This window comes from Haemaphysalis longicornis, unplaced genomic scaffold, assembly GCF_048455015.1.
Source record: "Haemaphysalis longicornis isolate Haplotype H1 unplaced genomic scaffold, Haemaphysalis longicornis Haplotype H1 scaffold_7, whole genome shotgun sequence".
Taxonomy (NCBI): Eukaryota; Metazoa; Arthropoda; class Arachnida; order Ixodida; family Ixodidae; genus Haemaphysalis; species Haemaphysalis longicornis.
In genome coordinates this window covers 77895424-77920921 of record NW_027526422.1, presented here as the reverse complement: position 1 = coordinate 77920921, position 25498 = coordinate 77895424, and positions in this window count along the sequence as shown.

The window sequence follows — 25498 nt, the reverse complement described above, 5'->3', positions numbered from 1 at the left end:
CCGGTGTCCGGAGACCGTGAAAAGCAGGTGTTGCTAGTACCCGTGTATAGTGGAAAACTTCACTGGTGAGTCGTGAGTACCTGGTGCGGGACCGTTGATCGAGGACGTTAGTACGCATCGGCCGATCGGCCGCAGAGCTGGGGGTCGGTGGGGGGGGGGGGGGGGGCGGCCTGACCGTGGCCACCAAATAGGGTACTTCCTGTATCCGACGGTTGGGGCCCAGTTAACGGACCTTATGGGTGAGCGGTTACCCGTGGCAGGTACCGCATACTTTGGCAATTGTCACTGTCTGATGCCCTCGCTGAGCAATCAGTCTTGAAAAAGAGTCAAACAACTGGATCGGAGCACAATTGCTCCCCCCATTCCCTTCCTTTCTCGCAAAACCCGTCAGTTCCCGTTCCCAACAACCCACCCCATCCGGCTTCCTCCTAGGGGGTACACGGGGGGTCCCCCCGGGCCCGTCCCCCTGGCGGTGGGTCGCAAGAAAGCTTTCCCCGTTAATTTCTCTCCACCTTCGGGTGGACAAAATTCTCTTTGCCGGTTGGCCTGTTTTTGCGCTGTTGCAATTGGGTATAACCGGTTATACTACTGTGGTACCGGGGAGCTATGAAAGCTCCATTTACTCGATGTGTCATTGGCTGCATAGAACGAAATATCTCTTTAGGTAAATATGTGTGGTCCGTCAAAATGAAAATATACACTGGTATGCTTATTTCCGGTATTTTTCGCATGTCGGTTCCACTACTGAAATTCACAACAAACCCTATCAACTGTCTTGGTAGGGGAAGCGTGTGCTCAAAGCCCCCAGGTGTTTCCAGCCAATCAAATTCTTTTTATTCTTGACGTTTTGGCTTATTGTAATAAAAAACGCTTCTTCTTTCACACAAAGCACAATTTTGTCACCAGTGTAGCCATGGAATCTTCTGTTGGTACTCTTAACCACCAAATGTTTTTTGAAAGCCACAGGGGCGTTGTAGGTGAAGCCACTAATGAATCGTCTACAAACGGTTAAATACCTATAAATATCAAAACCGCATTAAAATGACCGAATGAATAACACAAATACTGCATTGATTTAGAACTGATTGTATCAAAAAGTATGCTGCAACTTTTTATTGTAGCTGTGACCCTTCACATTTTGGGGTAATGTTGAGTAGGGTCATATAAAGAAGCGACGTTGTTACACTTTTCGTAGAAATAGCAGTTTTCTCGCATGCGGCGACTTACAAGTTAAAAAATCAAGGGGGAAAAACATCACTTTTCACTTGCCTGTACATTTCTGTATTACCACTGTTGTCATAATTTGTATGCTGGCAGAGGAAACCGCTCAAACACAAGCGTACGCAATAACGCCGCACTGCGCTACTTTATGGCCCATGCTCCTTGGGACCCTGAATCGTTAGCCACTTGTAAGCTTCACATCTAGGAGTGACATTGAGTAGGATCATATAAAAATGCGGCATTGTTACATTGTTTGTAGCAATAAACAGTTTTTCTCATACGGCCGCCCTTTTTATTGAGCCCGCTACATTCTGCTTTAAAATAACAGACGTCGCACAAAGTCCCTCGTGTCTAAGGTTTGCCTAATAAAAGTTCTACTACCTATTTTACAGTTGGCCAATGACCTATATTTTCTCGTATTCAACGTTACAGCCTTGTTTATGGGGCCGTCGTTTTTCCTTTTTATTTGGAACATTCCATCAACTTTGTTATTTATTACACTTTAAACGTCAGTGGCCTTCGCAAAGCACTAAAATTCGCTGACTGGAATATATAATTTGAACAAACACGTCTTTGGGTTTGTTTTTGTAATACAGATTTTTCTCTCTGTGAAATGGATCTCGTAGTGACCTCAATGTGCAGTATGACACGAGTTCCAAAACGTAGGCAGCACTGCGGTGATAGATCATTATTTCCGGTACAAACAGAAAAGCACATGTATGCTTTCTCTACCATTTCGATATAGTAAACTAGGTTGAATACATATTGACGCTGTACAGCTGGAAAAGAACGCTCGCAGTTCCGAAGATATAGTTTAAAAGTAAGCTTGAGGACGTAAGTGATTAGTGAAGGGGGCGTCCGCATGTTTAGATAGTAGTTTTCCCTTAGGGTATTTTCAAAACAAATGAACATCTGCTCAAGAGGGGTACTCAGTCAAAGTTTGTAAAACTGTGCTTGCAGTCACTTTGGTACCAAGCTTTAGGTCCAATGCTAGCCGAAGTTAAGGACTGCCGGCAATACATTTCAAATACCCCTTATTTTTTTTTTTTCCACCATCACAGACGCCTGAAAAGGCTGGGACTCACGTATGTCTTTTTGGCGTTGTAAACGTCTTTTTGGACACACCCGAACTTCCAATGCCAAAAATATTTCATGAGCACTATGTATTGTGGCTATTATCGTAGAATTGTGAACAATAAAGGTGTAAAGTATGGGGATAGAACAAATTAGCAAGGTTTCCGACGTGTACTGGGTGCGCAACAATCAATTGCAAGAAGGCATTGCTGTTTAATGAAGCGGACTCAATGTGTTTCTTAGAAAGCAAACTTTTATTGACTTGCGACAGCATGCAGGTGAAATCTCGAAACTATGACCAAAGATTTTAGGCGAAAGACACAAGACCCAACTGTTCTACTATCCTCTGTAGAAAGTTACAGCGGCACTAGTTTAACCTCTGCTCGAGGTTAAGCTTAACTGTAGTTAGCTTCCCGGCATTAATATATTATTCTTGGCACTGTTACAGGGTTAACAATTTATTGTTCGAATTCACTTTGCAAAGGAGTTACTTCTCCCCCTCAGGGCCAATTGATGGGTCGCAGCATCTTCCCTACCGAGTTTCATCCCGTTATTCACGCGTCAAAATAACCCTTCTAGCAGCGTAATCGCATAAAATTTTGCAACATAGCGGACGGAACGAGGGCGGTGGTCAGGAGAAAATGAGACGCATTCAAGGTGACGCACCCATCGCTACTAGCTATCGCAAAAGACATTCCAGTCATTAGAGAAATTAGTTACCCTGCATTCACTAAAGCTGACCGTTAACAAAATTTAGCTCACACCCTCGAGCAGCTGACGGATAAGAAGTTATCTTAGGTGGCAAAACAATTTAATTCATAGGTAGTATTTACACGGCTGCTGTAGTATATTTTCTTATGGTGTAACAGATAAAAAAGAGTGCACAGGTGGTACACAAACACTTTCTAGGTGATGTACGGAAGTGACTCGCTGGTACCAGGCCTGACTATAGCGGCTTAACGTTGTGGGTGATGGGCGACTCCAGAGAAAGTAATGCACTTTCAACTACATCAACTATGAAAGGAAGTGGGAGAAAGTATATCATACAAATATTCATGATTATTTGTGGTTGCTTTAAGTTATCCCTGCGATCACCTAAGGGTTGGGCGGGACAGCAGCTTGTAAATATTCCCCACTTCATCTGTTTCCATTATTAACTGTGCTAATCGCCTAATACTATCTCTTACATTTCACCACTTTTATTGAGAAAAAGAAACATTTTGAATGCACCCAATGTACTTAGTTTTATGGACGCTCTAAACTGAAAAACATTTTTTTCACACGTCGCTAATAATAATAACTCATCTAACCAGTTCGCCAACCCGTTCGGGTGGGGATTTAGTCAATCCGAAACTGAACCAGAACGAAATAAATTCTCCCGAACCAGAACCGTAACCGAATTCGTATTTTTGTCTGTTCTACGCAGTGGCTAAAGCGGACCAAAACACCAAACGTCGGCAGGCTCGTACACCTCCTCCTTCTTGGCAAATGTTCGTTACAGTGTCCCAGCTTTAGCACTGTTTTACAACATAGTTGCGGTTGCTCTGAGTGTGAGTCGTAGTATTTTTTACGTAGCAGTGCGAGGCTTCGAATTCGAATCCCAGACCCAGTGGAAGTTTTCCTTGCGGATGCGTTGGAGAACTACCGTTCATTATATTTCGAAACGACAGGATGGTTTATGATAATTTGAACCCTCCACTACAGCCCGATCGAATTATCCCGTCTGACTTCGTCACATAAAACAGCCCCTGCACACTTGCTTCTAATTCACGTTTTTCTTTTTCCTACGCTTGACTTATGCGCCACCAAATCACTACTGCCTGCACTTTTCTCGCAGGGTTCACTCTTCACATTTATTCCTAGCACATGTGGATGAGTACCCGTGACGACGCCTGCAGGGTAGTTTTAAAGCGCGGATAAAAGATTTTTTTGCTCGTCTTCTTGGAGCGGAACTCACGAAACGACACAGTTTGCGACGCACAATAAATTAGTTTCGCAATCCCAAGCAAACTTGTATTTTGCAACGCAACTGCTTCCTTCTTACCCACCGTTTGGAAAACTGTCGCTACACTTTCATGTGTGCCTTTATTTCTGTTTGTTAGCTATGTTGCGCGTTCCTTTGAGGAGTAGAAAGAAGTCCAATAAGGTGATTTCTTTCACAACGCAGTTGGGTACCTAACACAAAATATAATACTTTCACATCTATAGGATTGCAAAAGGGTACAGTCAAGCGCACTGTATATAAATAACACATATTACATCCGCAAATTGATCAATTGGCTCCATCCAGAACCGTTCTAAATGCTTATCACTATGGGTCCTTCCAAAGATTGCATCTGTCGCGACAATCGTCTGATTTTGCGAAATGTGGAGGCCGGAAACTACTCTTTCTTTATTGTCTGTATGTGAGCCTATGTCTACTCTTGGCCCCTTCTTTTGCAGAATTTTTGTGGCTGGAAGCTGACCTGATTTTTCTTGTATTTCTATACGCAATTGCAGCCCAGCCTCGTTACAAAAGCAGGCCTGACCTTGTAGACTTTAGCAACAACAGAATTTGGGACATCGGCGTGTGGATTAACGAAAAACACTGTCCACTTATTGTAGGGCAAACCTTTGAGACCTGAAGCTGTTGTTCTAATTTACCACCCTGAGCGTAAGTCGCTATGGTGATTATAATTCAGCGCTTTATAAACCCGGCAAGGAGTCGCCACGGCCCTGTTGGTTACTCAGTGGCATCATGCACGGGATGCACATGGGGTCAAACACGAGTTAGGGGAGCTGCCTTTATTCCAGACACCGCAGTGTTAATAAGTGGTGTATTTGACATTAGTAGATTTGGCGTACGTCATTTTATTGTGTGATGCAACGCTAATCATTAGTTAAAAGGCGTTAATCCGTCCTTCCCGGATATGAGGCCGCAAAGGTTCATAAGAATGCTGCAGTAAGTGGCAAAGTCTAATGCAGAGTTTTTACTTTTGTTACCTGACCAGACGGAGTTCCTCAAACCTTGGACAACGTACGTCTCGAGAATCTTCAGGTGAGATACAACGCCAAATTTGCTAACACAACACGCTTGGCGATTGCACCGGGCCGCCATCAGCGAAATTATTGCGGTCATTTTGTAAACACCAAGCATCTCAAAGATTTGTAGCGTAAGTGGTGCTGTTACTGATGCGCTGACCATGTAGGAATACTAGCAATTACTTAGCAGCCAATGCCTCCTTGTGCTTTCGCACATTATTATCAATAATGCTTCAGCGCTGTACTTAAACCGGTCTTTATTAGAATTTGCGGTTCCATTTTGGCCGCATATGAATCGCATGACATTTACATAAAGTTTTATTTCGTCATGTTTCAACCATGGGAGGTGTCTTATTGAAATTTTATGGACGGAAGCCACCTAGAAAAACTGCGGCAGTGTGTATTTCAACTCATTACTTCGTTACAACGAAACTGCTTTAGCTACTTTGGTAATGTTTCCTCACAGCGCTCTTCTTGTACAACAGCTGTTTCTAGCTAGTAGCGCCATTGTATGCGCAGCCTCGATGGTGGCTACTTTTATTTTGTGACCATCACTTGAAACAACGAAAACTGCACAAACAAAAAAGGCGCAACGAGTCTGCCACTACAAATCTCCCACGTGTACTGTCCTTTCTCCTCCCCTCTCGATCCCAAGACTCCGTGTGTTCGTAAACAGCTACTACGTGTATTGTGTTAACTTTTACACTATTTTCACACGGTAGCGTTTTAAAAATGTTCCCCGGCTGCAAGACACCCGCGGCTCCCGTGGTCTTCAGCCGTGCTGATCACCTGTGCTTAGCACGCAAGTGACGTAATTGCCGTCAACAAGAAACGACGAAGGCGGCAGACAGGAGCGAGCACCCGTATGCATCTGAACTCGAGTGCAGCGAGAACTGCAGTGTTCGAAAAAGCCGTACGGATATTATCGGTGACAGTAAGAATACGGGGTGCATTAAATAAGGACACAAGTTTACCGCATGCGCAGCCAATGCAGTGGGGTTCGTTATCCCCCATCCCATGCTTGAGACGATGTGTCATGGTTGTCATGTAGCCCAGCGTATAAAACCGTCGCTTCTTGCCTCGTTCTCCTACCTGAAATTTAGTGGTCCGAGAGCATCACAAATGTATTTTTGTCCTAGAAACAGGCGGGAGTATATCCTTTAGTACTAATGTATTGTTCAGCGTGCCGTGCCCTTTTATATTTCTATACCATTTGTCAGTTATCTTGTTAAGGACATGCGATCCACGAAGGCTCGGTAAGGTTTTACAACACTGCTCGAGGCAGAAAATTAACTGCGCCAGCGCATTTCGGCTGCGAAAACTGACAACAAACAAAAATGTGTGCCAAGTAAGGCAACGGGGGATAAGCGTGTACAATATCAAAATTTTCAATTAACTTGTACTAAAGGCGTTTGTTGGAATTTAAGGTGAGGCAAAAAAAGTTCAAATGAAACGAAGATAAAACTGACCATGGCTGAACTAAAACGCCTTTTTCGGCACAAAGAAAACAAGTAGCCCTGTGAAATGCTACTTAATAATAGGAATAAAGCTACTACACCATTGTGCTGCTAACTACAAAAGTAATTTTTATTTATTTCATTGTTTAGTACTCAGTAGTATTCACCGAATACTTCTATATTAAAGAATGTGTATTCAGGCAACAGCATGCGATATTGACGGGTGTACACAATCATCAATACCGATGACCGGACCAGGATTTTCTCGCCTGGCTTGCTTATATTGCTTGAACGTTCAACCATATAATAAATGGTTGCCTGCACGCTGCATGCGATGGCCCATCCGTATGCACCGTCATATCGAGGTTACTGTTTCCGGCCCACTATATCAAGGAATCCAATAAATTTCTGGCCTACTGCTTTCGCTTTGCGCAACATTCGTCGTCTCAGCTTGGGATATCAAGAGATTACAATGCTAATTTTGTCATGAAAGTAGAACAGGCGGCATCGTAACACAAACAAACGCATACATGGCGAACCTAAACTGCAATTACCCCTACAGACGCATTTCCCCATGAAGTGAGGGGATTGTAGTACCACAACTCTTAAAAAATCCATCGTGGCCGAGCCGGAAAATGCAAATTGTTGTAGATTTCTTATTGACGTCTTGTTAATAAACGACCTTTGCCTCGCAGACAATTGGTATATTCATTACAAGGGGAAATAAATCAATGAGAAGGGTGAATAAAACCAATGGGGGAAATGTTTCCATTAAAACTCTCTCGCGAAACAGCGCATTTTAGTCCACAACACAGAAATAAATGGATGCTGCAAGCTCTAGACAAGACAATCAGCTCTACCACACTGCAGTTAAAGTAAAAAACTACAGTAGCAAGCTCAGCTGAAAACGTTTCCCAAGTAAGGGTCTTTCAATATGCTACGTTTCTTCCAGTGCACTGTAGTTTTATTATCATGCCTTTGTTCTTACCACAAGCGTGAAAATCTGAAACAACACATTAACTCCGTCTGTAGTAATATAAGGGAAAGATAATGAACTGGATTTTCTCACATGATAAGCTACAGCGTTTTGCATTCCCGTTTCAGGGATTACGAGTGTTCTTAGCCTTCTTCGCCGAAAGAAAATAGGCTCACTAAGGCGCCATAAAATGTCCAGGGATTAAGTGGTTTTCGACCTGGCTACCTCTCGAGCAGAGATAGTGGCGCAGAAAAATTCAACGCGTCTCTTGTTAAGCCATGGATTATAGGATTCGTGAGGAGCCGCATACCGAGCAAGCTGGGACGAGTTCAAATTTGCTCCAAGATGTCGTATGACCGCCGGATTATTTTAAGACAACACGAATGTCTGGCCCACGTAGTCACCAGCACATTAGAGATGTCGTCTGCCACCTCTTGCAAAGTAATTAAAAGGATCTCAGCCTAATTGTGGACCTCTCCGGTGCTTGTGTTCCAAGATTCGGCGAAAACTTTCAAATCTGCTATTGCGGCCGCGGGTTTTTTGGAGCGTCTAGACGGACACGTGGAATTGAGCCTTTAGGTTACGCGATCTTTAAACCTCGTAGAAACAAGATACCGGTTCATTATTACCGCTAAGATCAGCGCAGACTCGCGATTAGTATGGTGGTTGCCTGCACTCTCGCTGAGCAGGCTGTGGTGCGAGAACCGCGAACTTAAAGAGCTATCATCTGGTTTTCATTTGAACTTTATCATAACTGCTTAATCAGATACTTACAGCTTGTGTAACAACCACAAAATATTTCAATACGTGCATGCAGACTAACAGTTATGTTGTAATAATTTTTTATTATAAGAAACAATAATATCGCCCCGGGAACCCACTATAGCTTGCTCTGCTTCAATTTCTGCGTGGTAGCAAAAAAATTTCACCATCTTCCCGTAGGGGAACCACGAGTAGAATGCGAAGCTGCCATGGGGTCGACGCAAGTTCCCATTAGTTTTCAGTTCGTCGTTTCCGGTAAGTTGAGGTTCGTAGCTACCGTTATAATTACCGTTTGCTTTCCATGGTAACTACCAAACTTTTCACTTAGCAGGCGCGTTATTTATACCGCGGAGCTACCGTGGCGCCTCCAGCGCAGTATGCAGCGGCTACCGTAGCGCCTCTAACGCTTAGCTGCTTCGCATTATCGCGCGCGGAGCCGCAGGTGTTGCCATTCGTTGCGCAATCCCGGAGAGGAGAGGAGCGTCGGAGAGGAGAGGAGGAAGCTGGAGAGGAGAGGAGTGTCGGAGAGGAGAGGAAGAATGCCGGAGAGGAGAGGAGATGAGACAAGGAGAGGAGAGTAGGAGGAGCAGGATGCGCATGCGCAGTGGGGGTGTGGACGCCGCACAACGGCGGCCACACAACGACGGAGGGAATAGGCGCGAACATAAGCTGCTACGAATCTAAAACAAACTTAAATTTGTTAGATACTACCACAGGTGATAACTTAACAGATACTTGATCGCAGACATGGGCAGTCACTTCGGCCGGGTGGCGCTTGTGTAGGCGGCACAAGAGTGGAATCTACACACCTTCCAAGGAGCATACACTTGCTCAAGTCCCTCAAGTTTTACGCCGAGGTACCACTTATTTTGCGTTTTTCTGGCGCACTATGGGCTGCCACACCACAGATGTTTTGCTGTGTTGTTCGCAGTGTGCTTGTTGAGCACTTGCGATGTTTTCCATCTATAATAACCATCTATGTCGGTACAGGAACAAATATATAGCCTCTAAAAGGGTTTTTTAACATTATCCCCGAGTGCGTACGGAATTTACTGCAGTGACGCACCGGCAAAAATGGTGGAGGAATAAAGCGAGACGTCTACACGATTGCAGACATAAGAAGTTGATTATACACGCGATAGATATTTTTAATAGCACAAAGCCGGCACTTTAAGTGAGCGAAATGCATTTCTTGGCACACTGTTTGGGATGCATGGTGGTTACCATATTGAGTGACCACACCTAAGCGCGGAGGTAGTGGTTGTCACTGAATAAAAGCACAACCGAGTAGAAATACTAGTGAGGTTAAATCCGGGGCCATATCAGCGCAGCGGCCATGGCATGTACTCCTTATAACCAACGCTTACGTTTATGCTAAAGCGTGATCAATCAGTCACGATTGCTTAGGAGACAGAGATAGGATATGAGATGGTCGAAATCTACAGCTCCTACGCTAGGGTTACCGTTCATTTCCACTCTCTTGGCTGGTTTCGCACCAACAGGGCGTGCCCAACACTAACTTCTAGTGGCTCAGCCCCACCGCACTGACTGTTGCACCGAGTTCAGTTGCAGGAGGAGACGACCCAGTTGCTCAGAAGCAGCCACAAATCTAACTTCTCAACAAAACAAAATCCGCACAATTTCTTCCTTCTACGCAAGTACAAGCTGTCCTTTAACCATAAAATCTATCATAGAAATAAACTACCGAAATCTGCCTTCAATACTAGAAGCCGCGCCCAACTTCCCAGAAAAAAGGTGGTAACGCCGCTTTTTAAATCTTCAGCATTACCCTTTCGTCCAATTCGCGCGTGTGAGTTTCTTTGGATGATGCCTTCATTTTCAAATACCATTTGCACCACGATGCTTCATTCCTGTCAGAGCTTGTTGAATAATTTTTTACGTTACAAATATGTGCGCATGTTTTTTTTTTATACCGGTGCCGTAAGCCATGTCTTCCGTTTCGGCAAGAGTTCAACAGCCGGCACAAAACAGCCAAATATTTCCCTCGTGCGCGACTGGCAAGAAGGTCTCATTTCCACTATTTCATTTTTTCACATCTGGAGGGTCGAGTTAAACATGAACTAAATTGTTTGCACAAAATGTAGGATTATCCTTGGCTCTGCTGGTATCAAAGCCCCGTTTTGAAGTTGCTGATATTTTATTCTGCTTTCGTTAGCCGGAAATTTCCTGGCCCCACATCTCTTCTAACTGCTTTAAGAAAAGCTCTTTCGATCAACCTATTTGTAGGCGGCTGCGATCTTCAGAAGATAAATATATATCCGTCAAACTAGATGCACATTGATAACCATCTGATTAACGACGGTTTTTTATACTTTCGGGATGAATGTTCAAGGCGCATACGGAAACCTTGGATGGGCAAGGAATAAATATCCACTTCGCAAGCCTGCTTGGGACAGCGCCGTAAGGAAAGAGTTTGCACGTTTATTTAAGCGACTTACAATATAGGATATGTTGTAAGTCGCCTGATCAGATGTGCGAACCATTTGTCAATGTTCTTCTGTAATCTCCGTACCTGTAAAGTTGTTATAAGTAATATTTACTGATCTATAAACAGATTTTCTATTCTCCTCAAACATCTTGTACGGTGCGCATATTGCGTACTGACACCTATTTATATGTTTGGGCTTGTGGAGTTGTCTTCAGGTGACTTCGAATAAAAGGCAGAGTAATTTATTCTTCGAGAACTATAAACTTTTTAGCACACCGCCCTTTGGCTGCGAGCATGGAGAAACAACTGATGTTCGTGTATACTGTGTTGCGAACCGCCGGGATATTGTGACCGACTTACATCAACTCTTTCTTACAGTAGGAGAATATATCCTGATGCTACCTGTTGTGCATTTTATGGTGCCTTGGCCGATTCGGCAAGGTCGAGTGTCTAGGGCAAAAGACGAGAACAGTGTTTATACACGCTTATTTTGCTGCGAACCTCATCTGAAGCTCAGTGTTGCTGGCTAATAAAATTGACAAACTGCCATTGCTGAAAAACAATACTTCGATATCAGCAAGGAGAAAGGTTGTATACAAACACTGCAGAAATACTTTAAAGATACCTCAATCATTTTGGGATGTTAGAACGCGAAATAATACTGTGCCTGGGGTTAGAACTTGTGACCTAACTGTTAGTGGAGTCTATCATAACTTTCCTGCAAAGAGTACAACTACGGGAAAATCATGCTGTCCTCGTCAATGCTAGCGTGCGAAAATAATTTATAGCCTATTCAAGAATACAGAAGCAATAAATTGTAACAGAATTGTGATCAGCGGGAAACAGGCACCTGAATACCCCTAGAGCAGTATTTATTGCGATCTATAACCGAAGGTAATAGCCGAACGTTTTCATTTAGTAAACCATTTTCAACTTCAATTGAAAAAATCGCCCACAGCGTCCCCACCAAAGAACTTTAGCAATTTCTTTACTTTAGCAATTTTAGCAATGGGGTGGATCTATTCGCACTTGAGATCATCTCTAAATACAATTAAAAATTAGTGATCAAAGAATAAGTACTTTTCTTAATTTTACAGCGATTGCTGGCAGCTTTTTGTAAACCTCACAAACAAAGCACTAAGCTGTACGAAAACAGACACAACGCAATAAATCTAACAACCATAAAAACAAAATTAATGTTAGTTATTATACAAAAAACGAGCTTTTCAAATGAATTTATCAGAACGTATGCTCGTACAAAGGCTATCAGTTCCCACAAATCTGTGGAAAAAAATCATTTTTGTGTTCGCTAATCATAATAATCTTCTTTTTTACTTTTTACACTTGCTATATCATTCATGTTATTGCTTTTTCCACGTTACAGGTCTTCTGTTTTGCTTGTGCGCCTCTTCTTTTTCTTTGGTTCACATTTCCCTCCTTAAATCAAGAGCCATTTCGGCAATTAATTAAAATCCAAGTGCACTGAGTAAAACACACCTTATTTCTGAGCCCGCTGCCAGACTAAACAATTGATCTCTTTATGGATCAATGTTCACTAGCGTGCATTTCTTCCAAAAAGGCGCAGAACACCACAAAACCAGGAGAAAGGGCCAAGATTCTGCGCCTGTTCGAGCAATATACCGGTTGAACGCCCCGAGAGTTAGGCTAGTTCGCGGTGAAAAGGAACGACATGCTTTCAATTTCGCGGCAGTGCTTTTCATACGGTTTCTCATAACGATGATAGGGGAATGAGAGTGGGTAACAAAGTGCCGTCCTGAACACAAAAATTGTAGTTTCCTCACATCCTGGGAATAGCCTGCGTTCACACTTTCTGTCCTCACTAATGCGAAGAAGAAAACCGGAAAGTTTAGTTTCAGCCGACTGACAAATAAAGAAGCTGGGGAAAGAGACAGCAGATTGGTGCAGCTAATAACTGCGAACGAGGACAAAGAAATGCGACCGCATGTTCAAGCAAACGCATTGAATGTTTCGTTATTATGCCCGAAATGCTGCCAGCATCACACTTGGGCCCATTTCTTGACTTTCCATAATCATGGCACACGCATGGAACCATTCTATTTTCAGGCAGAACTACGTGTGTGGCGAAATAGACGAAAGTGAAATATTACTCTTTTATTGTAAACAAGGGGGGCGCCGGGTTCCGCTGAGGCTTGGTAGTCCATCACAGTGAAATATATGTCTTCCCTTTTCTCTATGACAACAAACATCGGCGCTCTCACAGGCTGTCGTGTCACCCGACTCAGGTTATACACCCTCAGCGTAATAGCACCGAATCACTCTTCTCTATGGGATGGTAGCGACAACAATGGTTTGGGTTAAACTGCAAACTCCGAAAGCCATCAAAGTTGGTGATAACAAGTGAGCATCGTGTGAGAATTAAGCACGCCAGGTCATCGTTCGGCAGAAAACAGATTCCTGCTTGTCAAGACGCGCTTCACTGAAGCCTAGTGTAAAATATAACTATGTCTCAACGACCAACGGCTTTCCGATCGGTAAGGGAAGCATCGTTCTAACTTTGTTCAGACAACGCTGACCCGTTGCTTAGGGAAAATATCCCACAAACAGGACAGCCTTCTGCCGTGTTATTTGTCCTCGATGTAAGCTCGTTTCTTTGGCCACTGTGCTCTTACTCCGCTGCGCTGTGAGGACCCATTGATAAATAAACGATTCGTCAGGTCGATGCGGCGTGTCTGGATTGTAATACTGCTCTTGTGCAAAAATGACAGTCAGTAAAAAAATTACATAAATGAATATAAGTAAAAACAACAATAGCCTTGCTTCTTTCGTGAAAGCTTTAGTCAGTTTTTTACTGCAATCAACTACTCATCACCAGCCGCGGCCGACAATAACCTTTACCTGAGCTCCTGCACTATGCCAAAACATTTTTTTACCAGAGATTTCTAAATCCCCAATTTCCATAGTACTATACTTCCATTTCGAACACGTGAAGACAAGCGTGCTTTTATAATTTGAGTCAAAGTTTTGCTTATTAGGTAGGCATAAAATTTGAATAGCAAACCTTCAGGTGTTTTAAATCCACCCTCTAATCTGATCAATTCAATTTGAAAGAGGTAAATGAAATACAATGTACTGCTTAATGCAAACGACCAGTTAGTAATCAAAAGTGGCCCGTTATTACTAACTTCACAGATATTTGTCGAACTGTTTACATTTTATTCAAAACCACATATCCGTTTCATTTCATTTATTACTTCCTTAAGGACCCGAATGCATTACATAAAGAGGGCAAATACATACAGGGAAGACAATGAAGAAGTATTAGCTAAATACAACTGGGCATCAAAAAACTTAAAAAAATAAAAAATAGTGACAGACATGCATCAGTCAGCACACCTAACTGACAAAAACAGGCAGATAAGAGAAAACTAATACCGAATACACAGGTTCAGTTACCAGACTAAGGAAAGCACAGAAAAAGAGCAGACATGCAAGAGCGTTTGCACAGGTTCCAACTAGTAAGGAGTATGACTCAACATTGATGTTCGGAGTTGTCCAATTTTTTTTTCGAAATGATGCACCGTCAATGCATGATACTATATTGTCGGGTAGCGAATTCCAAAAAGTTCTTTCATTGGGAAAGAATTAACTTGAGAATGCTCATGTTCAACCGGGTATGTGTGCTATTGGCTGGGTGTGATTTAGTCGCGCTGACGTGCGGTGGGATGGTTTTAGTAGCCAGTGCATGGATTTTGGATGACAGTAGGCCCATTTAAGGAGGCATAAACGTGCGATATGCCGGCGCGATACAAGTGACGGAAGGGAAATGGACTGTTTTAAAGCTGTGACGCCGGTACCAGAGGAGTATTGGGAGGTTAAAAGCGAACTGCACGATTTTTTATGGATTCCAGGTTAGTGGTCAAATATGCTTGTGATGGATGCCAGATTCATAAAGCGTATTCAAGTTTTGGTTTCACAAATGTTGGATAAGCAAGTTTCTTTATTTCTATGTGCGCGGATTTCAGATTGCATCCGAGGTAACCAAGTGTCCTTGATGCTTCGGAACAGATTGTGTCGATGTCTAATTCCCATGATAATGATGGTATATTGTGGACGCCTAAGTATTTATACGAAGTGACAGGGCATATGGGAACAGCATTATTATTGTAAGTGGGGTGGGTGATGGAGTGTTTACCAGAGTATAACATTAGTTGGCAATTCGATAAGGTAAGGGGCATAAGCCATTTATGGCACCATATTGCGATAGTGTTAAGGTTATCTTGTAGGGTGCTGTTATCATCTAAGCTGTTAATTCCAGAGTAGAGGACACAATAGTCGGCAAAAAACCTTAGTTGCCTTTTTTTGTTAGTGGACAGATCGTTTACGGAAATTACAAATAAAAGTGTTGATAGACTTGCGCCCTGTGGTATCCCCGATGTAACAGCTGTGAGCGGTGATTGGTTGTTATTGTCGAGCGTGAATTGCATGCGGCCAGGGAGGAAGTCCCGAATTCAATTTATTATATTTGTAGGTAAACCGAGGCAAGTTAATTTTGAGAGTAGTTGGGTACGTGGAACGCGATAAAATGCCTTTGCAAAGTCTAAAAATGGCGTTCGTTTGAAGGTTGTTATTAGTGCTAACTATCATCATCATCATCATCATCACCAGCCTATCTACGCCCACTGCAGGACAAAGGCCTCTCCCATTATTCTCCAATTACCTCGGTCCTGTGCCAACTGTGTTAACTATAACGTGCGCAAACTCAGCGAGCTGTGTTTCGCAAAAGTAAAAGTTCCGAAATTCATGCTGGTATAGGACAAAGAAATTCTAGAAATTCTAAAGAAAGAAAAGCTATACTGAAATTCTCTCGACAGCGTACCTTCGATAAAATCATCATTGTCTTCGTCGTCATCGTCGTCGTCGTCATGATAATAACGATAATCCTGAGTCCCTTTTGTCCACTGCAGAACGAACGTCTCTCCCGGTGATTTTCACGACTACAATGGACCCGTTTTTACAGTTTACTCTACACCGCACATATCCTAGGCAATAACGTGTACCACACTATTGCGCCTCGCAATTCGTCTGCGTGATTGCTGGTTTGTTTTTGTTTGTTTTTGTTACACCTAGCCGCACGCACCGACATCAGTTTGTGTTTTTCTGAAATCACCAGTTTCACGACTGGAAAAATCCTGCAGTAAACCAGCAATAAAATTCCGGTCAATCTCCACAACACCGGTATTTTTTGTAATGCTATACTCCCATCAATAGCTCCTGTTCAAATAGAATATTTGAGCTCAATTATGGAAGGCAAATAACTGTTCACCGATGTTAAAGCGAGAGCTCGTTTAGTGGGACTGATGTCATTCTGTCGAAAAACTAATGCACATGTCCGCATACCGGTTGGCCGACCGAAACTCTTAGATAAGGTCTCTGGACACGCGGGATGCGCGTGAAACCAGGCTTTCATTGAAAATCGCGAAAAAGGAACGGTTGTAAATAAGAAAATACCCGCATCGACCATGAAGAAGGAGTAAAATGGTATACCTTTCTCTCACAAACCGCGTATCGGTATACATTTAGATAATTTGTAAGTGTGTTTATTTAGTGCCCAAAAACTCGTCGCACGGGGTCATTCTCAGCTTGCGATTTTTGGCATTTGAAAGTTTGACGATAGATTGGACGCACATTTACGAAGGCTGTGCGCACGTACTTTTAGCAAAGGTTCTCACGCACATCTGACGCAGTTTTGATTTTGAAAGCTTTAGCCCTTCTTTCAACTTTCCTTAGAAAGTGATGGTAACTATTTTGTCTCTCGGTTAGCGATAGGTTTTTCTTTGCCGTATCTCCGCCTGAAGGCGCATTTAACGAACAAATTTCCAACTACGCCATGTCAGGATAAAATAAGCAAGCAGGCACGGACCTCACTGCCGCAATTTCCTTTGCAGCTCGTGAGAGAACATTTATGCATGAAGAAAATATATAATTACCACTCGTCCAATGCTGCAAGAAAAGGGGGTTGATGGGATCATTCTCAAATATTGTGCAGAACGACAGGATCTGCAGGGTTGATGCGATCTTTCCCAAATATTGTGCCTTTGTGCAGGGCGACGTGCCAACAATTTTTTTATTTCGCCCTCCTCCACAACTGTGTGAAATAGCAACACCAGCACCCACCACCTCGAAAGAGCTCCGCCCACGTGAGATCCAAGGTAAAAAATGTGAAAAAATGAAAACCGAACATCTGTGGCATCCATCACTGACTTAATGTGGAAGTGACAAAAAGCCTTTGGTGCGGTGTACCTTCTTTTCTGTGAACTTGTGCGCTGCTCACTTCGTCTCCTAAGTAGCACATTGCGTACATCCTGTGTCTTTTCGACCCGTGCAGTTGCTTACAGCGAGCCCTAGCTGTTATTAGATTTAATAAATTCTCTTAAGCAGATTACCTGCCTTAAGGTGGAACTGACAAGGCGAGGTGTGATTAAATTTTCGCTGTCAATATATACGGGTCCCTGACCCGGAAGTTCCTGGAAGCAATTTCGTTCCCCCGCAAGTTCCCTTTGGGCGGCCAAGCCCTACCAGCAACAAACAACATTTTTGTGTTGTTCGTGCTACGTTGCCGTTTTCATTATGGAGCCGCACAATTTCCCTTCGACAAGAAAAAACACGTGAAACATACGTGCCTCCAGTCAATTTATTTTCTGTGTGAGATCACGCCGCCGTACACTATGCGAAGATGACAAAAAGGTGGAAAATTATGTAGAAGCAGCCATAGGCTCAAGGAGTCGTTGCTTTTCTTTTCTTTTTGTTTGCTGGTGTCCTGATGGTGCCTGCTTCAATATACTACAGGGAGTACAACGACATAAGAATACTTGATTGGCATGCGGCCTCCAAAATACGAAAGTTCCTGTAGTTTTCGGAATGTGTAAGCATTTTTTGGTATGGACAATAAGCAATCGGAAGATTAAGTTTGGGAATGAGCTTAGGTTAGGTGGTGGGTGTAGGGCTTCCAGGACGAGAGTATTTCCTGACTTGTCATTGATTGACTGTGGGGTTTGACGCACGGACGCCCTACAGGCGATGAGTCGCGCCGTACTCGAGGGCTCTGAATTTATTCTGACCACCTGGGGATCTTTAACGTGCGCCAAAATTTCGAACGCAAGCACGTTTTCGCTTTTCGCCTCCATCAGAAAAGCGGCCGCCGCGGCCGGGAATCGAACCCTCTTCCTTGAATTTCCTGACTTGTACTCCATGGTGAAGTTAAAGACAACTTTTTGGTATTTCAGCTGTCCTGCGACAGGAGTTTTTAGTGGAGTGTACTATGATTCTGACAGCTAATATGTGGGTTTGTTGCCGGTGTGTTCGCGGAACACCATCTGCTTTGTCTGTGGCATTGTCTTTTACCTATGGCTTTGTCTTCGCGTGTACCCAGCATTCATGGAGTTGCGGCAACAAAACATGAAGCTTTCTACGGACGTCTACATATACAGTGTGCTGGAGCAGAAAACAAATGACGTGATCAGTGGCCTATGATTAGTTAATCGAATTAATGAAGGTTCGCTAGGCCTCAGTGATTATAAATATCTTATGGTAATAAGGATATTTACGCGTTATACAATCGGGCGCTTGCCTACCACATTACCGTTATTAACATTAACATTTATATTAGCATTGTTCTTATTATTAACATTACAATATTATTAACATTAACATTAATAACAGTATATTAACATTATATTAAACGTTCAATACTGGCCTCCTTAGTTTTCATGAAAGCTAGCTATCCGCGCGTTCCAGTAGCATTTACTCAGCAACAACTGCTTTACCAGAACGGGGCACCCCGGGGTAGCCCCACGTGTTCTCTTGCCGTTTCCAAACTCGGTCGGACCTTGCTCACTTGGTTTGGTCGTCTCCAGGCGTTGCTGCAGGCATCGCACAGGCACATTTCCCCAACTACACCCCAATTCACCAGATTCACGCGAACAATTGTCACAACAAAACTTTTATCACTTCAAGCCACTTAGCACGATGGGTTTGAACCGGGTCTCCAGAAAATATTCTAATAGCGAACCATGACACATGGCTCAGAGCTATAAACAGCTCTGGCCAGACAAACTGGAGGCAACAAGAACGGATTCGTTTATTGCACCTTAAACAAATAAGCCCTAGTGGACTACGTGCATTCTTTTGCTTTCTCGCCTCTTGTGTCCCACTGCCCTGTTGTAGCCATTGGCCCTCCTTTATAAAAATAGTCTACTACCGTTACTATAAAGCAAGAGCAAAAAAAAGAAAAGTAGCTATCCCGTAACGAGTCATTGCCGAACTGGAGGATAGGTTAACTAAAGTGACACGTACCCTGTCAGCGTTTCCTTTGCTTATGAATAAGGCGATGCTAGAAATCTATGTAAAAAAATTTTCGCGGTATCATTGAGGCGGATGCGTGGCGTAGTGAAAAGAACCAACGGAAGTGTGCGCATATACCCTGCGAAGACTTCTCACTCGAATAGTGATTATTATGACCATCACAGAGCGTGGCAAGTTGTGTTTCCTGGAATCAAAAGAATTAAGGATGAAGTACTATTCAGTGGTATCGTGGTGAAGTTCCGTTGTAACGCAGTGCTGCCGCTTTTTCCCCTCCCTCACCTCAACTATACTGTCATCCGTCAAAAGCCGCAGCCACCAAGGTTGAGCACATAGGTTTTGGAACATGTCTCATCTTTTTGCAAAGTTTGTGTGTACGTTTAGTGATAGACGGTCAGCCAGCCGGTCACCCTAAATATTATTCCACTTTCTTTGAGGGAAGTATGCGATGATATTACCGCTGACACCTTTTGTAACACCCGGATTGCTAGCGCGTCAGGAGCAGCTTTCGCGACAGCTCGACGCGTCATACCATTACATCAGTATGGGACATTTAGCCTCTCAAATACGTCGTATTACAAGCTCACATCAACTGCAGCGCATCGGAGGTTGACCTCCACTCCTCCCTTTCAAATACGCAGCCGTCAGTTTCGTCGTTGAGGGGGCACGGAGCTCATGCCTTCAACTCGTTAACGGTCACGCTCGGGCTTTCATTTGGACCGCTGAATTTCGAGGTACATTGCCTTCGTTCGCCTACGGAACTAACAAGGACCAACCTTGCTTCACAACCGCACTGGTGGGCTCGGGCTGACCTTCACTGATTCCCCAAGATCCTAACAGAACGATGATAAGTGAGGCTTTTCGTGCATATTGCCTTCGTGGTTTTGAAGGATTGATTCTTACTTGTGCATTTTGCAACTTGCGCTGAATTGCGAATGAAAGCGTATATTGACGATACCTGTATGAACGCTCAAACGCCGTGCAAATTCTTGGTGATCTGTCTACTTTTATTTTCGCTAATTCTGTTGTACTAATTGGATTGTTGCACCCGGCATCGTATGTCCGAAGGCTTGTCCTGTGGGCAAAGTTAACTCTTCGTTCCACACCAAATATTCAAACGACTCTGCCGCGAGGCCTTGGCGTTGCTAATTCAATCTCTATCTCCGCGATTCTGTAAGCTCTAGCGGCCTTCACTACAAAATATTTTGCGACTCAGAAGTTCTTAATAAAACTTCTGGACAATTCTATACTGATTAGGGGGTACTAATCTGATACGGCAGATACCACGAGACGTTTAAGGATCTGATGGCGGCCTTACTCGTTTTATGACAGTATTTCCTGGCAGTGCAAGTGGTGACTTCGATGAGCAAGCAAAGTGAGTTTGGCGACTAATAATACGTTTTCTAGATATGTTATCGAACTTCTATAGTTGAAAAATCTGTAGCATCTTTTATTTCGCAGGGGCCACTTCTTGTAATGTCGGTTGGCATGCAGCCAAACGCTAATTACAAGAATTGGCAGTCGGTGGAAAAGAAGTTGCAGCGACATTTCGTTGAAGTTCATGGGTGTGTATGAAAAAGTTTGAGAACATACGTTAGAACTAGGATGGCTATTGATGCATGCTGGGAAGGATAACGCCAGGCATGATCCACGATGCTTGCTGAGCGATAACATGACAGAACCTATTTTCGCTTAGCCATCGAAGTCTTTACCCCACTATCCGTCCTTTGCTTCTCTTACCGCACACTTGCTAAACAAAGCTGTTATTACCTACTATGGATCCTCCTCTAGGCTGAATTTAGCGTAAGGCACGAAAAAATAATTTTTGGTTTTGCTTTTTTCAGTCTGCTGATAAGGAAGCCCCAGGAGAACTTTTACACAGGCCGGGGTTTTGGGAACACATTTAGGACTATGCACGAGAGCATAACCAGTGGTCATAATACACCAGTGCCGGGTTATTTTCTTCAGGAACAAATCATTTACGCCAACTTCGTGTATTATTCAACGAAGTACCTATTGTGTGACATTTTTTTTCAACCAACATACTTGCATTCCTTTAGTAAAAACTAGTTTCAATGAATAATCATCGTTCATCGTTTATTATCAAGGAGTACGTCAAAGCCTACAGGTGGGCTTGTGCGGCGTCGCCCGGCCGCAACGGCCTTCACTTCTGCAAAAACACTCTTTGACAGTGGTAACTGAATAGGAAGGTAAAAAAAAAGGCAATCAAACAAAACATAAAAGATAAAAAGAAAAAAAAGAGACAGGAAAAAAAAGAGAGAAAACGGAAAATTAAAGCTAGGAAAGAAAAAAGGAAAGCAAACAACAACCGACAAACCGAAGAGACAAAGACAAACATACAAACAGAGATACAATAAATCAACATGGGTTTCAGCTACATGGATGGCATTTTCCTCATCACAAAAAAACAATTAGAGAACAAAGAAATAGCTAACAATCATCACGTACACATGCATACTTCAGCATATTTTCAATGCAAGCGTAGCAGCACGCAAGAGTTTCCGTGTTGTTGAAGAGAACAATTCGTCAGGCAATTCGTTGAAGATAGCATGAACATAATATGGCCGGGCAGCCATTCCGTAATGCGTACGGACCCTTGGCGTCATATATCGAGGTATGTGCCGCAGAGGTATAGGTTTAACATTGGGAGTTCGGTAATACGTACACCAGAAATATTTTAGCACGACGATTTGCTTAAACAATGTATCGAATGACGGTAGACCACTTGCCTTAAATACACTGTCCGAATCCGGCACGTGTGACTTATAAAGAACACTCTTGGCAATGTTTTTTAAAATACTGTTAAACCTCTTTTTCCAGGTAGCGGAGCAGTTTAAAAAACAGCACATGCCATAACGAAGAACACTATAACCCAAAGTTTGAGCTAGCATTTTTCGAACAGAGAAAGGCAGAAACACGTTTAAGTTATACAGCATACAGGCAATAGTTCTAAGCTTTTTACATATGTGAGCCATGTGTGTGTTCCACGAAAGATCCCCATCAAAATGTACACCTAGGTATTTAACAGACGCGACACAGAAAATACGGGTACAGGAACAAGATGCACAATTTGATGAGTGTATTGTAATTAAGCAGTCGTTCGGCACTGTTTTCCGTCGATTTCGGAAACAAACAAGCCGACTTTTTACAGGGTTGATTGTTATTAAATTTGCTTCAAACCAGTCAGCTACCCTTCTGGTATCGTCTTGAAGATTTGAGAGAGCGAGAGAATAACCAGAGTTGCCAGATACCAGCAGGGTGTCATCAGCGTATTGATAGATTTTCGAAGTTTTAACAACAGTAGCTATGTCATTAACATACAAATTAAAAAGAAGAGGTGACAAGATAGACCCTTACGGGACACCTCTCTTAAGTCTGATACTATCACTCAGCACTGACCCAAGTGAGACCACTTGAGAACGATCCCGAAGGTAATTTTGAAGCAGAGATAAAAATGGTCCGCGGAAGCCATAACGGTATAATTTAGAACAGAGTATACCATGGTTCACAGTATTAAACGCTTTCTTAACATCAAGAAATAACCCAAACGAAACCTCATTCTGATCTATGCTGTTATGAAGGGTATCAGACAACTTTTCAAGTAACACCTGCGTGCCCGTGCCGGAGATGAATCCGTATTGATGTTCGCTCAGTAACTCATGTTTTGTCACAAAGGAAGTCATGACACCCAATATGTGCTCTTCAAGAATTTGAGAAAAACAAGATACAACTGAAATAGGGCGGCAGTTCAAAGGGTCCTTTTTTTTTTGCCGCTTTTATAGAGGGGGACCACACGTGCGCACTTTAGACTGTCTGGCCAAGAGCAATGTTCAATTATGTTGTTCAGTATGAACAAAAGAACACCTTTTAAATACCCAATATTTCTGCAGAGATCATCTATGTGTATGTTATCAAGCCCTAATGAATTATTGCGGCTTAAACTACTGACTATGCAAAGGAGATCAGGCTCTGTCAAGAGCGGGATAAATGCGGACGATGACACAAAATTTGGTAGTGTATTGTTACTTGCACACTGCACTGGATCGTTTTGTTCCAATGAAAACGATTCATTGAATTGGTTGGCTAGGTCGGAAGTAGCGGAACCAAAGTTGCGTTCTATTGTGCTTTTAGTAGACAGGCGTTCGTTACCTCGTAATTGATTTACTAAGGACCAAGTTTTAGTCATATTGCGACTAGACGCTTTGAACTGTTCGCTACAGAATTGCCTCTTTGACAAACGAATCTGCGCGGTCACTCTATTTCTCACCGTACGGAACTCGTCGCGCAGCGCTGTGTTGTCAGGGGCTCGGCGAGATCTTGCCCAAAGCATATTTTTTTCTTTTATCAGTGCCAAAACACCAGGGGAAAGCCATTGATGCCCAGTCCTCCGTTTTTTTATTACTACCGTTTTCTTACAGGGCTCCTTCATCTGGCCTAACGTGCGAACAAAATTGTCATATGCAGTAGCGTTGTTATTATCTAGAATGAAAGCATTCCAGTCAAAGCAAGCAATTTGTTTGTCAAACTTCTTTTTATCTAAGATGGTGACAGTATGAGAATGATCCGTTTGTAAAGAGTTGGATTTGGTTAACTGACCTACTATGAAGTAGTGATCTGCTAGTTTCTGCATAATTACAGCCCCGGCCGCACAAGAAAGGTCGGATGCTCGCACGTTGACATGATCAATACATGTGCGGGTGAGATTATCTGTTAGGAACTCCTCCCTTGTGGGTTCCCAGATAAGAGGCTCTATACCGAATTCGGAAAGGGCGTTCAAGTATTGTTCAACAGCTAACCGCTCGCTTCGGAGTAAGTCGATGTTGAAATCCCCGATTATGCACAAGTTGCCTGAGCTGAAAGGTTTTTTGCACACCTCCCGCAGTTCTTCTATAAAATAAAGCGCAGTTTCGGAGGAAGGGCGATAAACAACTAGTAAACGGATTACAAGATCATTTTGGTTAGCTCAAAAGCCAGAGCTTCTGCCGATGAAAATACAATGTTAATATTTGAAACTAACAAACTGTGCTTAATGAACACGGCAAGGCCACCACCCCTGCTATTGACCACAGATGAACGGTTATCAATGCCATGAATCTGATAATGACAACAGTCACTACTTTAGTGAATTAGAGGTGCTACCTCTTCCATATGTTCCCATCCTCGTGTGGCTTCCGTCTTAGCGCGGGCGTGAGAGCTACAAGTTCTTTCTTCTGGTTGCGCGGCTTACAATTGGGGTGATGCGAATTCGCGACTACCGGTCATAATAGGGTATAATTGTGCGCAATTCCACGTTTGTAGTTGTTTTATCTGCATGAGCCAGGTTTACAAGTCATTAGGGCACTTTATGTCATGTCCGGCGTTTCCGCCTATATGCATAAACCTGCAGCATACCAGACCAAGCTTTTGCTCTGTTCAAGAAAGTTCTATAAACAATCGTTTGTAAGCCTACAATACCATAAACAGGGTGATCAAAGTTAAGTTGACAGGTTTTTTTTTAAATCTTTTCGCTTAGATCTACATCAAGACCACCTCTACTCTAAGGTTATGCACCCAGGCGGACACAGAATGAGGTGGTAATTATTTATGTAGGGGCCTGATTAATTAAAATTGAATATTCAACTTTTTAGTGGCTGCAGTAGGCAGGCATGTATGTATTGAACCGTTAGACGCAATCCTCTTTTCACGCTATTTCACTTCGCAGAATTCTTCTAGCGCATCCCATGCTCCGAGATATCGAACTACAAAGATTAGTTGCCGTTCCTAAGATTACTCATGCAAGGCCGCGGGAACCAGCGCAAAGCTCCTCCCTTTTGTAACGTGTGCTGCTTAGTCTCACAACGGGGTGGATGCATAGACAAAAGTGATAACTGCCCCTCTTTCACTCTCGACTGGCTAAATCACGAAACGAAAGCGGTTCCGAGCACTGCAGTTTGCGATTACGCAATCCAAGACTGAAAGGGAACGAGTTATCACTTTTTCCTATATTTCCACCTCGTTGTCCAACTAAACACCGTGCACAGCAGGCACGTCACAAAGGGAGGCGCTTTGCGCCGGTTCTCGCGGCCTTGTATTCGCAAACTTGCGAAGGAAAATTTAACTCTTCAGATCTATATCCTGGAGTACAGATGGGCTAGAATAACTGTTAAATGAAATGGTGTAGAAACAAGATTCCATCTA